Source organism: Cynocephalus volans, chromosome 8, assembly GCF_027409185.1.
Source record: "Cynocephalus volans isolate mCynVol1 chromosome 8, mCynVol1.pri, whole genome shotgun sequence".
Classification (NCBI taxonomy): domain Eukaryota; kingdom Metazoa; phylum Chordata; class Mammalia; order Dermoptera; family Cynocephalidae; genus Cynocephalus; species Cynocephalus volans.
The window spans coordinates 22139160-22151340 of record NC_084467.1 but is presented as its reverse complement, the minus strand read 5'-3'; the positions used below and the strand labels follow the sequence as shown (position 1 = coordinate 22151340).

Below are 12181 nucleotides of genomic sequence, written 5' to 3'. Positions count from 1 at the left end.
TTCTTTAAATTGAATCACTTTTTAAAACTTACATTTAAGGCCGGCCCGTGGCTCACTCGGTAGAGTGCGGTGCTGATAACACCAAGGCCACGGGTTCGGGTCCTATATAGGGATGGCCGGTTTGCTCACTGGCTGAGTGTGGTGCTGACAACACCAAGCCAAGGGTTGAGATCCCCTTACCGGTCATCTTTTTAAAAAAAAAAACAAAAAAACAAAAAAACTTACATTTACTTAAAAGGACACTTTATAACATAATGATAAATGAAAACCAACGTTACCTGTCACAAATAGAAGGTAAACATAAACATAAAAATATAACTATTAAAAATATTTCTCTAGGCTGGCCAGTAGCTCAGTTGGTTGGAGCACAGTGTTATAAAACCAAGATCAAACGGGCCGGCCCTGTGGCTCACTCGGGAGAGTGTGGCACTCGTAGTGCCAAGGCCACGGGTTCAGATCCTATGTAGGGATGGCCGGTGCGCTCACTGGCTGGGCCTGGTGCGGACGACACCAAGCCAAGGGATGCGATCCCCTTGCCGGTCACAAATAAGAAGGACAAAAAAACCAAAACAAACAAACAAACAAAAAAAACCAAGATCAAGGGTTCAGATCCCTGTTAGGATCCCTTTACTGGCCAGTGACCAAAATTTAATAAATAAAAAATAATAAAAGACATAAAAATGTTTCACTGTATTCTGTCTAACGTCACCTCATATGCTCTGGTGACTTGCATAGCACACTTCAGGAAACCCTGCTGTGATGTGCATAAAGAGTACAGGGTCCACATTCAGTAAATGCTCAAAGAGTAACTCTGACAGTTCTGAGATGATGGTTTGTGATTACCCCCTTACTTCTCCCAGGATATTGCCCCAACACACAGGCCAGGCTCTCCTACCCAGGGCTCAGCGGGGTGGGAGGAGTATGTTTGGTTGTAGCCCTGCTCCAGCCCTGCTGATCTCCTCACTGCCCCCCCCACACACACCTACCTTTCCTCCCCCTGTAACTTCTGTCTGGTTGTGACCTTAGAACTCCTCCCACATTCAGCCTTCCTGAATTCCTCCAGGAAGCATTTTAGGACTGGGTGGGTCCAACTTTTTATACCTTAATTTCTATGATTTCAATGTCTGTCTGTCCTATTCTGGCAGCAGAAACTGAATCTTAATCATCTGAGTATTCAGTTTCTCACGCACAGCCTGGAATTGAGATCTGCCTGTCTCCAAAGTAGAGGATTCCCCTGGGTGTAGCTGCTTTGTTTGCACCAAAACTCATGTTGAAATTTAATTGCCATTGTGACAGTATTAAGAGGAGAGACATGAGGCTGGCCTGTGGCTCACTTGGGAGAGTGTGGTGCTGATAACACCAAGGCCATGGGTTTGGATCACTATGTATATAGGGATGGCCAGCTAGCTCACATGGGAGAGCGTGGTGCTGACAACACCAAATCAAGGGTTAAGATCCCCTTACTGGTCATATTTAAAAAAAAAAAAAAAGGTGAGATGTGTAAGAGATGATTAGGTCAGGAGCAATTTGCCTTCATGAATGGATTAATGCTGTTATTGCGGGAGTAGCCTCCAGATAAAGGGATGAAGTTTAGCACCCATTTTCTCTTTGTCTTGCATGCTCAGTGGCCCTTCTGCTTTCCACTGTGGGATGATTCTTGCCGTATGCCAGCACCATGCTCTTGGACTTCCCAGCCTCCAGAATCATGAGTCAAATAAAATTTATTGTTTTTAAATTACCCAGTCTGTGGTATTCTGTTATAGCAGCAGAAAGAAAACTAAGATGATAAGATAAACATATTGAACTATGGAAGGGTTTTGGAAGGGTTTAAGGAGACTATAAGGACAGATGGGGAAGAAGTTTAATACATGTTCTTCTAAAGTTCTATGTCCATATTTTAAAGGAAGATGTAGGGGATTTTCAGAGGATCAGAACATTTCGGAGCTGGCGGGATCCAACGCCTTCATCTTATTAAGGGGAACATGAGGCTCAGAGTCACCAAGTGATTGCAGAAGTTGCACAGCATAGAACTGCAGTGAATGCAGGGCTGCCTGTTCGCCCGTGTATCTCCATTATTGCAAGCATGGCAGGAATTATGGAAAAAGCTGAGTTGTAATTCTTTTGATGAAATATCATTGATTAGGATTTCCACGGTATCCTGCCCATCAGGAAGTTCTCACCTTGCATTTCCCCCTGATCTCAGCCTTCTCCCTGGGGAACCACCAGTGATCTCAGTTGGAGAACATTGGCTCACACAAGACCTGAACTCATTGAGATGAGTCATAGGCACAAGAGTGGGATGTAGGTCACAGATGACTTGACAAGACATGTTTATGCCTGTTTTTACTCATCTGTGTTACATCTGTTGTCAAGACCTAAAGTCACAAAGAGATATAATAAAACCCTTTTGTAAAGCACCTGGTTTTTATGTAGACTTGGTATTTCTGTGGAACAAATCATGTTCCCCTTAACATCCTGCCAGCAAGCTATCCTCACCCCTTCCCATCCGTCTATCCATTCATCTGCCATAGTTTGTATGTCCCCCAAAACTCATATTGAAGCTTGATTGTAACAGTATTAACAGGGAGGGAAGTCCAACTACGGTATCTGAAAGGTGGGGCCTTTGGGAGATGATTGGATCATGAGGACTCTGCCCTCATGAATGGATTAATCCATTCATGGATTAATGGGCTAAAGGATAAATGGGTTATCACAGGAGTGGCATTGGTGGCTTTATAAGGAGAGCAGGTAAGCACATTGGCACGCTCTCTCAGACCTCTTGACAGAGTACCCTGCACCAACTTGGGATTCTGCAGAGAGTCCCCCCCACAAAGGAAGCCCTAACCAGTTGTGCCCCTCGACCTTGGACTTCCCAGCCTCCAAAACCATAAGAAACAAATTTTGTGTGAGGGAAACTTTACATCATTTACTCCTCCTAAGTACCTGTGGGTAGAACTGACTCTCCCTCTTCTTGAATTCCTTTTTCACCAGATATCTACATGGCTCACTCCCTTGCCTCCTTCAAGACTTTGCTCAAATGTCCCCTTCTCACTGTGGCCTGCCCTGACCATCTCATTTAAAACATAGACTTAGAGAGTGAAGTGATTCCAGAAGGTCGCACAGTGAGTGGCTGGCATAACTGGTCTGTGTGGCTCCAAAGCCCAGGCACTCTCCATCTCACCACACTGCCCACCTCTGTAGACATCCCTCATGACACTGAATGTGAAGATCCCTACCTTCCATCTTCCAAACAAGAAAGACAAGGATGGAAGACTTGGAGCTGACACTGAGACACTTGTTAGCAGAAGAAAAATGGAGGAGCCGTGGAATATTAAGGATAAATTCAGGAAGGCCCAAGACCATGGAAAACTTGTCTGCTCTCTATACTATTTTCCAAGGAGAAGTTCCTATGATAACAGAGTATGGAGCCTTTATCAGAATCCCAGGCTGTTGGAAGCAAGGTCTGGTCCATCGTCTGTCGGATGGATAAAACCTCTGAGATAGGAGATGTGGGAGACAAAGTGTGAGTGAAGCTTACTGGTGGAGAGATGAGAAATGATAGGATAAAAGTATCCCTCTCCATGAAAATGTCAACCAAGGGACTGGGAGAGACCTTAATCCCAACAAAGTTACACTGAGCAAGAAGAGACGTGGAGGTCTCTCTTGGAGGATTACACTGGGAGAAGATCACCCTCAAGGCTATCTTGGACACTCCCTCCAAAAAGTGTGGCCCATTGAGTGATCTCTGCTGCATCCAACCTGGGGGTAGAGGGAGACTGGCAGCAGGAGGGAGGACATAGTAAGAAGTGGTGTTCACTTTTTCCATTCTCCCTAACATGGTTTTGTGCTAGAAGTGACAGCCAGAAAAGATCATTTACAGCATGACTTAGCTTGTGTATGACATGCCAGCACACCACTGAACCAGGCAGCTGAAGCCGAGATCACTGCTCTGTCTTGTACTTACTACCGTGTGAGCCAGTTGGTTCTACTTCAGGTCTCTGCTTAAATTCCTGGCACTAAATGGAAATGCATTTGGTTTAAAAAAGAGAGAAAGAAAGAAGGACAAGAATCAAGAAGGTGCAATGATTTATCCAAGGTCACACAGCAATAACATGGTAGGACTGGGATGCAGAGATCATTTTTATATCTTTACTGTGCCAGATGCTTCTCTTACACGTCTTTCTGTCTGAATGCGTGCTATCTTCTTTCCTCACCATTTTCCAGTCTTCTCCCTCACAACAGTTCTAGTGCATTCGATACATATTCTTGACTTTGTATGTATCCTTGTAAAATGTGTAGTGTTATTTTGTGTGTGTGCATTTATTTTAAATTTACATAAAAGTTACGATTTACATAAATTTAGCTAATTACGTCATTCTGTGTCTCATTTTTTTCCCACTCAGCATTGTCTTTACAATTTAACCATGTTGAAGCGTGTACATCTAATTCATTGATGTTAATGTCTGCCTGGTCCTCCACTGTGAATGTCTACTACATTTTACCTATTCCCCTGGCAATGGACACTTAGATTGCCTTCAGCTCACTTTTCTATAAACAATGCTGTGAGGTCCTTCCAGGTATTCCTCATGGACCAATGTAAGAATTTCTCTGAGATGCATGTGACATTCCTAGGTCATAGGCTGCACTCATATTGAATTTGGTAAAGAACTACCAACTTGCTCCTGGTGTGGCTGTACCAGTCCACACTCCCACCCATAGTTAATGAAAGTTTCTATTTCCCTGTGTTCCCACCCACACTTGGCTTTGTCCAACTTTCAAATTGCAGGTAGATGTGAAGTAAAATCTTGCTTTTCATTTGAATTTTTCACAGATTACTAATGAGTTTGTAATCACATACTCATTAGTTATTTGAGTATGAATTCAGATAATTCTGACTCCAAAGCCCGACCTATGTCACCGGGTGATCAGTAAAGTGGCCGCTGGGACCATGTTGCCAAGGTTGAATTTCTGGTTTCACCCCTTCCTAGTCGCTGATTTTAGGCAGACTACTTAACCTCTCTGGGCCTGTATCTGCATCTGTAAAATGGGAATAATGACACTGTTGACATAACAGGATGGTTTTAAGGACTTAGAATTGCTTAGAACAGTGCCTGGCATGGAATAAATTTAGTAAATGTCATGTCCTATGCTGATCAATTGTACCGTTCTCCATACAGCCTCCCTTTTCACTCCAGCCCATAACTCCATTTCCTCTGCCCCTTTTTTTTACCAAGCTTATATTGTGTAACACTGTATTTTCCTGAGAAATGTAAAACTATCTAAGAGAGGAACAGAGCATGGTTTTCCTTTTACGTAATTTCCCAGGCCGTTCTAAAATACATTCAGAGTGTGTTTTAAGAAGTCAGAATTGCCACATGCACGAGTCAGGGGATTTTGGCCTTCGGAAGAAAACAATTAATTAGTTCCTTGGAAGGGAGGATGGGGAATCAAAGGACACTATCAAACAGAGTGAAAAGACAACTCACTGAATGGGAGGAGATATTTGCAAATCATGTATCTGATAAGAGATTGAGATCCAGAACATATAAACAACTCAAAAAAAAAAAAAAAAAAAAAAAAAAAAACCCAAACAACATGATTAAAAAATGGGCAAAGGACTTGAACAGGCATTTCTCCAAAGAAGATATACAAATGACCAATAAACACATGAAAAGATGCTCAACACCACTAATCACGAGGGAAAAGCAAATCAAAACCAAAATGAGATAAAAACAGAAAATAACAAGTGTTGGTGAGGATGTGGAGAAATTGGAACCTTTGTGCACTGCTAATGGGAACGTAAAATGGTGCAGCTGCTTTGGAAAACAGTACGGTGGTTCCTCAAAAAATTAAACCTAGAATCACTATACAATCTAGTAATTCCACTTCTAGGTATATACACCCAAAAGAATTGAAAGCTGGGACTTGAACAGATATTTGTATGCCAATTTTCCTAACAACATTCCTCACAATAGCCAAAAAGTGATACCAACCTACTTGTCCATTGAGGGATGAATGAATAAAGAAAATGTGGTACAGACATACAATGGAATACTATTCAGCCTTAGAAAGGAAGAAAATTCTGACACCTGCTACAAACAAGGATGAACTTTGACGACATTATGCTAAGTGATGTAAGCCTGAGACCGAAGGACAAATATGGTATGATTTCGCTTATATGAGGTAGCTAGAGCAGTCAAATTCATAAAGGCAGAAAGTAGAATGGTGGTTGCCATGGGCCGGGGGAAGGGAGGAATGAGGAGTTAGTGTTTAAGGGGTTTCAGTTTGGGAAGATGGAAAAATTTTGGAAATGGACAGTGGTGATGGTTGTATAATATGAATATACTAATGTACTGAAATGTACACCTAAAAATAGTTTAAAAAATGTTGAATTTTATGTTGCCACAATTAAAAAAACCATTTTTTAAAAAATGGAGGATGGAATGGGAGAAGTAGGCTGAGCGGGTAGAAATTCAGTCTCCCAAAGGAACCTTCTCATAGCGGGTTCTCATGTTCGAAGTGGTGTTCCCTGCCATTGAGGCAACAAACTCGCTTGAGTTATTGTGTTCGAAAGAGCTTAGCCAATAAAATTCTCAACCTGGGTGATATTTTGTGTGTGTGTGGCTGTTTGAGGCAGGTGGCCTAGTGAAAAAGAGAATGGGAGTCCTTTCTTTCTTCAGACATTTAGTGATCTGCCATTTGCTGTGGGGACAAATCAGAAAAGATAGGGTCCCTGCCCTCACACGCTAGCAAATGGTGGATGTGTTAAAAAATCCAGTAGAGAGATATATTTGCTATCCAATACTCGTATGGGCTTATGAGAACCCATTGTGAGCATTTCTTTTCAACTCTTGTGTTCAGAGATGTCATGTTGGTAGCTTGAAATCAGCCATGTTGAGAGTATTTACACCACAGAAATTAGCAAATGCTACACACATCAGGGCTATCATAGTTTGGATCTCACCACTGTCACTTGCTGTGTGATCCTGGGCAAATCACTTTACCTCCCCAAGCCTCAGTTTTGTTATTTGTAAAATGGGTATAATAAATGTCAATCCCCTTCTCTTCCCTCACCTAGGAAGAAGTTAATTTGGCACTTGGGATGGGACATTGGTTATTCTTGAATGACAGGGAGCTGGTCTCTCCTTAGATAACTGCTGATGCCTCTCCCTAGTCTCCCCAGTTGGCACAAATGTTGCCCCAGGCTGGGGGTTGGCAGAGAGGGAGGTCTCCTAGAAGTAACTTCACACACACTTATTATGTATCCTTAGGCACTGCAGAGACTAGAAAGGAAGGAGATGACTGATGCTCTCCACAGTCCATTGTTTTATTGTTTACACTTGATCTTATGGCCTGATAATGGCTCCTAACATTAGGAATGTTTTACAAGAAATTACTGTACTTTTAACTACAGCAACAGCCAAAATTAGTTCAGGAAGGCAAGAGGGGAAATGGGGAAGAACTTGGGCCTGGGGTAAGATCTGGATTTGTCTCTCAGTTCTGCCATCACTAGTTGTTTGACCTTAGATAACTGATTGCCCACCTCTGAACCTCAGTTTACCCAATTATAAAAATGGAGAGAGTGACAACTACTGGAGGCTCTGGGGAGGTAGTGGCGGGGAAATCACTTTGTAATCTGCAAAGAACCATTACATGTGCCATTGAATGTGAGCAATTAACTGTAGCATGACTGCTGGTTGCCTAACATCTATTTCCCTCTTCCAAAATGGACAAACACCTATTTTATTTGGAGTAGCAATGCACCTAGCCAAAATATTACATTTCCTTGCAGCTAGGTGTAGCCTGTGGCTACATTCTGGCTAAAGACATATAAGTTACAGAAGAGGACAAATAATTTTCTCTCTACCCTTCACAGTCCTTAGCTAGGACAGACCCCTGTTACAAAAGACAGATTAACAAGAGAAAAACAAACAAAAGTTTATTAATATGTACACATCACACTTATATAGGAGATAACAAGAGAATGAGTAATTCTCAAAGAGGTGGCTTTGAATTCAGGTTTATAGAGCAATTTTCAATAAAGAACAGTACATCTTTAGAGAATTGACAAGGCACAGAAAAAGGACTTTGAATCTCTAGGAGCAGCAAATTTGGGGAAGGCAAATAAATAGTAGATAAAGCCTAGTTAGTATGTTATGTGGATTCCTTTGGTGCCTTCTGCAGTCTTCAGTGATGAACTTCTGTCCTTCATAGTAGAGAGGGGAGAACGGACACCTCTGCTTTTGTAAATTTATGTCCTGCTTTTTGGCAAATGGGGGAGGGAAGATAATATTCTTGTATCTGTCTCTTCTTAATTGCCTGCAGCTCAAAATAATCCTTATACCAAAGTGGCATATTTTGGGGTGGCATATTCTGTCCTCTTACAAAGTGAAAGAGTTGATAGGTCATCTGGAAGTGCTGCCTCGAGGGAGTTAACTCAGCTAAGTGGGCTCCTTTTGCTTTCCCCCCTTTTTTCTTCTCGTCTGGAATTTGGCCTGGAGACGGCAGTCATATCGGGCCTTGAAGTGGCCTTGAAGATAAAAGCTATGTTCTATGATGGTGGAAGAACCCATGATAATGTTGGAGTACAATTCCTGCCCTCTACTACCTATCTCTAGATCACTTTTACGTGAGACAGAGAAAAAAATTCTCTCTTGTTTAAGGCACTGTTATTCTGGCTTTTCTGTTATATGCAGCTAAATGTCATCCTAACTGATACATTAATGTTGTTGGATGGGGCTATGGGAGACATAAGGGAAGGAGCTACGTTTTATTGAGCATCTGCAATAGTCTCATATGGTTTACATATTTACATGGTTTCAGTCTTCTTACTTGACCTCTCAGCAGCATATGACTCTGTTGGCCATTCCCTCCTTCTTAAAACCCTCTCATCCCTTGACTTCTGTGACCTCACACTTTTCTGGTGTTCCTGGGGTCTCCTTTGATTAGCAAGTGACAGAAATCTTGACTTACATTGGCTTAACAACAACAGCAAAAGGAATGTATTGTTTCAAGTAACTCAATAATAGCCCAGGGGGAGAGGTTTGGACCCAGTTGAATAGAGGGTACAGATGATAGTATTGGCATAGGAGTAACATTCAAAATACAGTGTTTAGCAACTGGCATTGAACTAGCACTGACCCATCAGAACATATACCAGAGGGATTATCCTGGAAGCCTCCTGCTGGTGCTGGCATTAACTTTTTAGTTACTGGATGATGGGAAAGTCCAGGGCTTCCAGAAGAAGGGTGGCCAGGAGGCAGTGAGGGAATCACTTCTACTTCCAGGGAGGTCTGGGTAGCATTTACTTACCAATGGACATATTTCAACAGCCATCAGTCATTCCAGTGTATACCAGATGAATATCACCCCTGTGTTACAATCTCGGTTCTCTTTTTCCGTCTCTCTGATGTGCTATCCCATGTCTACTCCATTCTCACACAGCCTCTCTCCCATGGTTGCAAGATGGATGCCAGTGGCTCCCAGGGCTACATTCTTCCTCATTCACATCCAGCAAAGATGAGTGAGGCTCTTTTTCCCAGTAGCCTTAGCACAAATCCTGATATTTGCTCTGATTGGGCTGGCTTAGATCATACACCCAATCATGACTGATCAGTGTGGCTGGGAGGTGAGATGGGAAGACTGGCTTAGGCTGAGTTACTTGCTCTACCTTTGCAGCCCCAGGTTGGAGTTAGCTTCATTGGAGTGCATAGGCTTGTGGGGGGGGGGTTTCCCCAAAGCAAAATTGGGATACTCTTGTCAGAAGAAAAGGAGGTATATTTCCTATTGCTGCTGTAATAAATTACCACAAACTTAGTGGCTTTAAACAACACAAATTTATTCTCTTATAGTTCTGCAGGTCAAAAGTCCAAAATTGGTCTTATGGGGCTAGAATCAAGATGTGGGCAGAGTTGTGTTCCTTCTGGAGGCTCTAAGGAAGAAAATTTCCTTCTCTTTTTCTAACTTCTAGAGGCTACCCACATCCCTTGGCTCATGCACATCACTCCAACCTCTGTTTCTGTTGTTACATCTCTTTCTCTGTCTCTGACCCTCCTTCTTTCCTCTTATGAGGACCCTTGTGATTACATTGGGCCTACAGGATAATCTAGGATAATCTCCCCATCTCAGGATCCTTGACTTAATCACATCTACAAAGTTCCTTTTACTTTGTAAGGTAATATATTCACAGAGTTCAGTTACTAGAGCATGGACATCTTTGGGGAGCCATTATTCTGCCTACAGTGGGGGTGGTGGTGGGTGCTGGGTGGCCAAGGCACTAAATGTCTCTTATGTCTGCTTTCCTTCCTTCCCCTCTGGCTACTCCTTTGTATCTTTTGCAGACTCATCCTCATTGACCTGACTTTAAATACTGGGTTTCTCAAGTTTTAGCTCTAGACCTCTTCTGTCCTCACTCTATACTCTCTCCCCACGCAAGTTCATTGAGTCCCAGACATAATCATCACCCATGATCACACATCTAAGACCTCTCTGAATCCAGACCAGTTATTTCAAATATCTACTTGATATCTCCATGTGACTATTTCAACAGCCCTCCAAGTTAAAGATGTCTGTACCCTTCTCCCCCAAACCAGCTCTAACTCAGTAAATGGTGCCAGCATCTCTCTAGTTATGGGAGCCAAAATTTTGGACAATGATCCTTAATGTCTAAATGTCCTCTTCCTTCTCCCAATCTGATCCTTGACCAAGTCTTGTCCTTTTTACCCCCTTGATCTTATATCCATCTACATCCCTCAGTCTATTGACCCTCCATTCCAAACCACCACTCTGTCCAAACTGCTAACTCTTCTTGCCTGAACTCCTATGTTTTCCATCTAGCTGACCCACTTCCATTCTGACCCACTTCCTCTTTATTCTCCATATCATTGCCAGAATTATCTTCCCCAAATGCAGATCTGATCATGTAACTTGCCCACTCAGAACACTTCACTGTCTTCCCATTGCACTTTGGAGGGAGACCAAAACTCTTCCCATGGTGTTTAAGGCTCTGCAGGGTCTGCTCCCTGTACATTTCTCTAGGCTTCTTTCCATATAGTTTCTGTTGGCCTTCTACCTTTTTCTTTTTCTCAAACTTGCCATGTTATTTCTCATTTAGCCCTTGCATATTCTGTGTCACCTGCCAGTACGGTTTGCTAGATTACCTTCAACTCATCCCTTATATTCCAGATGGTCATTTCACAGAGCCTTCCTCAACTTCCTGGACTGGATCAAATTCCCCCATTATACACTCTTGTTGTGTTCCATTATGGACATTATAGACTGTGTATTTCATCTATGTAGTGCTAACACAATTATAATTTTTCATTTGTGTACTCATTTGCTTAATACCTGTTCTCCCCAGAATTAACCACTACTGATCTGTAAACTCACAGGGGAGCAAGGGCTTTGCCCATGTCTGTTCACCATTAAATTCTCAGCACCTTGCTTTGTAGACACTAAATGTTACTTGAAGACATGGATGCACACACTCATTTTCAGATCAGGACACTGAGGCTTGTTCCCAGGTCATATGATCAGCTGATTTGACTCCAAAACCTGACTTTTCTTTTCACCCAGCTGTCCTCTGAGATGGGAGAAAGTTTAGAATTGTGTCATTTCTGGGCATGCTGCTCTAGAAACATTACCTGTTTCCTGAAGCCTTTGGAAATGGATCTGAATAGGCTGATAGTTTTCCTGACCTTGGAGGGGTGGGGAGAAGCTCTCCTTTTCCTTTTCTTCTATTTACGTCTCTCTTTTTCTTTCCCTCCTTCCTTCCTCCCTCACTCCCTGACTCTCTTCCTTCCTCTCCTCTTTCCTTCCTACATTCCAAAACACACACAGGGTTCTTGCTGCTGCCAAACTCTAGTCTGGGAGATGGTGACATAGAGATGAATCGAACATAGTCTCTGCCCTCAAAGAGCTCAAAATCTACTCTGTAAGAGGTATAGGCTAGTAATAAATTACAACCCAATATGGTTTCCTACTCTGTAAAATGGAGGTCATCCTTAATATTCCAGTCTGAATTTTGGAATGCATGCAACTGAAACTGACTAGGGGATGAAAGTTATCTAGAGATAATAGAATAAAAGAATAATGAGTAGACCCCAGAACTGAATGGAAAGCAGGTGAACCAGGCTTAGAAGACAGGACAGTGGGTAGCTAACATAGCTAAGACCTCATTGCA

The 12181-nt window shown here is 42.5% G+C and overlaps 1 pseudogene; it reads left to right on the top strand.

The window, feature by feature from the left end:
- The first annotated feature begins 3265 nt into the window (after nt 1-3265).
- On the top strand, nt 3266-3800 carry LOC134384096 (zinc finger CCHC domain-containing protein 17-like; annotated as a pseudogene).
- The last annotated feature ends 8381 nt before the right edge of the window (nt 3801-12181 follow it).